The sequence below is a fragment of the Humulus lupulus genome, chromosome 4, assembly GCF_963169125.1.
Source record: "Humulus lupulus chromosome 4, drHumLupu1.1, whole genome shotgun sequence".
In the NCBI taxonomy this organism is placed as follows: Eukaryota; Viridiplantae; Streptophyta; class Magnoliopsida; order Rosales; family Cannabaceae; genus Humulus; species Humulus lupulus.
The window spans coordinates 99681258-99684637 of record NC_084796.1 but is presented as its reverse complement, the minus strand read 5'-3'; the positions used below and the strand labels follow the sequence as shown (position 1 = coordinate 99684637).

Below are 3380 nucleotides of genomic sequence, written 5' to 3'. Positions count from 1 at the left end.
TGAAAAGAGTGATAAATAATGGACCTAAAACTTGAATGATGCAAGATTAAATGTTTTTAATTTTAATTTTTTAGAGGTATAGAAATATATCTTTGCCTTGCATAATCTTGTGGAATTGGTGCATGAATACATATTTATGAAGTTAAATTGGCATAGACATATGTCATTTTAATTAGATGATTAAAACAATAATGATTTCAGCGGAAACTTATGGAATTGGTTGGAATTCTTGATTATTGGACTGTCAGTTTTCTATAGCATTTACGTAGCATTGTTACCAGATTTTGCATAATAGAGGGATTTAATTATCCTAGCTTGTCATTCCACCATTATTAATCTTTATTAATTCCTTTTAATTTGTGTATGATACATTCAGTTACAATTTTTAATTTAGTTTCTCATAGTTTCATTGCATTCTCAAAGACTTGCTTAATTTAGTTTTCATTTTAAACCATTTTGTTGATTTTTATTTTCGCAATTTGTGAACTAGCAATCCTTGAGGAAATGATATCTGGTACTTTCTACTGTATTACTTATTGATGATAGTGTACACTTACACTTAGCTTTATTTTATGCAACAATTTTTTGGCATCGTTGCTGGGGATTGTTTAAAGTTATTTATTGTGAAATTAATTATCTTGCAATTTGGTTTAATTTTCTTTTGTGTTAAATTGGGTGATTCTCATGCAAATTTAGGTTCACACAGTGTATGAATGAGAATCAAGACCTTAAACTACTTCCCCTTGATCCAGAAATTGAACATACATTTAGACGAAGGTGAAAAGTACAAAAAGCCCAAAGGGAAGTAGTAGTGATGGATGCTAAGCAAGGAGTCGCTCAAGGGGCAGCAAATCAAGTGGGAGCTGATCAAGAAAGAGTAGCTCAAGGGGGAGTAGCTATCAATAATGGGAAAAATTTAGTTATTATGGTTGATGACAGAGATCGTGCTATTAGGCAATACACTCCCCCTCTCTTCAATGAGCTTAATCCAGGCATTGGGAGACCAGAAATTCATACTACACAGTTTGAGTTGAAGTCAATTATGTTCAAGATGCTTCAAACTGTAGGCCAATTCAGTGAGAAGCCAACAAAAGATCCTCATCTTTATCTTCGCTTATTCATTAAAGTGGGTGATTCTTTGAAGCTACCCAGAGTTACAGAGGATGCCTTGAGAATGGAGTTGTTTCCATAGTCCTTAAGAGACAGTGCAAGAGCTTTGTTGAACTCTCTGCCATTTGATTCTATGACTGCTTGGCAAGAGTTGGCTGAGTGGTTCCTGATGAAGTACTTTCCTCCCACTAAGAATGTCAATCTCCGCAATGATATTACATCATTTCAACAATTTGATGAAGAATCTTTATATGAGGCATGGGAACGAATCAAGGAGTTTTTGCGAAAATGCCCTCATCATGGAATTCCTCATTGCATCTAGATGGAGATCTTCTATAATGGTCTAAATGTTCATACTATAATGGTGGTTGATGCTTCGGCGAATGGAGCTCTTCTAGCTAAGTCCTATAATGAGGCATATGAAATCCTTGAGAAGAGTTTCCTTTCAAATTTCGTAGTTGTGTGTTACATGGTGAATCAAAATATGAATGGTCCTTATTCTATTTCCTATAATCCATCTTGGAGGCAACATCCCAACTTTTCATGGATTAATCAAGGGGCTAGCCCTAGCACTTCATCTATGCTTCCTAGACCCAATTTCCCACCGGTCTATTCTCCATAAGCACTACAACGACAAGCAATGCAATCTAACTCTCTTAAGAATATGTTGAAAGAGTATATAGTGAAGAATGAAGCAATGCTTCAAAGCCAAGCGGCCTCATTGAGGAACATATAAAATCAAGTTGGACAACTAGCTATTGAGCTTAGAAATAGACCCCATGGTGCATTGCCAAGTGATACCAAGAATCCAAAAAATGTGGGCAAGGAATATTGTAAAGTCGATACTTTGAGAAGTGGGAAAGAGTTGGAGAATACCAAGACAAATTCTGAGCATGAGGGTGAGCCCTCTTCAATCCAAAAAAATTAGGAAATAAAAAAAGATGCTAAAATTTCTAGTGTACCAAAATTTGCCTCTGCCCAGAATGCTCTAGGGATGTCAGGGCATTGTCACCCAGAAAGTTCAATTTCAAAGCAGCCACTTCCATTTCCTCAACGTTTTCAGAAGCAAAAGTTGGACTCTCAATTCAAGAAATGTCTAGATATGTTGAAGTTGGTGAAGGTTGAAAAATTCATATTCTTTGCTGATTTTATTGAGCTCGATTATGAGGTGGATAGAGAGGTGCCTATTATTTTGGGGAGGCCATTTCTTGCAACAAGAAGAACTTTGATAGATGTGCAAAAGGGTGAGCTTACTATGAGGGTCCAAGAGGAAAATGTGACTTTTAATGTTTTTAAAGCTATGATGTTTTCTGATGAGGTTGAGGAATGCTCAGTGAATTCAGTGGTAGATTATTTGGACTAGTAGCGTTGATGATCCTATAGAGAAGTTATTATTGTTTGACTCTCAAAATTTTGAAGATGAGGAGGAGTATCTAGCTTGGTTGGGGGCTAATTCTCAAAGGTTAAGAACATGAGCCTAATTTGATTCATTAGAGTTGTCATCTAGGGAGTTCAAGGCTCCCAAAACATCAATTGAAGAGCCTCCTTAGTTGGAGTTTAAAGTCTTGCCATCACATTTGCAATATGCCTACTTAGGTCCATCTTCCGCCCTATCTGTGATTATTTAAGCTGAGTTGACTCATGAACAAGAAGAAAATTTTCTTGATGTGTTAAGAAAGTTCAAGAAGGCCATTGGGTGGACTATTGGGAATATTCGAGGTATTAGTCCTTCTTTGTGTATGCTTAAGATCTTGCTTGAAGATAGTGAAAAAGGTTCTATTGAGGAGCAAAGGAGACTAAATCCTATCATGAAGAAAGTGGTAAAGAATGAAATTATCATGTGGCTAGATGCTGGCATTATTTATCCTTTCTCTGACAGTTCATGGGTGAGCCCTATTCAGTGTGTGCCTAAGAAGGGTGGGATCACAGTGGTGAAGAATGAAGACAATTAGTTGATTCCTACTAGAACGATGACTGGATGGAGAATTTATATGGACTATAGGAATCTAAACAAGGCCACTATAAAGGATCATTTCCCTCTTCCTTTTATTGATCAGATGTTAAACAGACTTGATGGGAGAGAGTACTATTGTTTCCTTGATGGATACTCTGGTTGTAATCAAATAGCAATGGCCCCAAAAGATCAACAAAAGACTACATTCACTTGTCCTTATGGTACTTTTGCATTCAGGAGAATGCCCTTTTGTTTGTGCAATGCACCTGCAACTTCTCAGTGATGTATGATGGCCATTTTTACTGATATGGTGGAC

General features: G+C 36.7%; 1 non-coding gene across 1 annotated transcript; it reads right to left on the bottom strand.

Annotated features, from left to right (window-relative positions):
• Nucleotides 1-1309: 1309 nt before the first annotated feature.
• Nucleotides 1310-1416, bottom strand: LOC133833356 (small nucleolar RNA R71). The gene has a single exon (XR_009892737.1). It is a non-coding gene; the product is annotated as a small nucleolar RNA R71 (small nucleolar RNA).
• Between the last annotated feature and the right edge of the window lie 1964 nt (nt 1417-3380).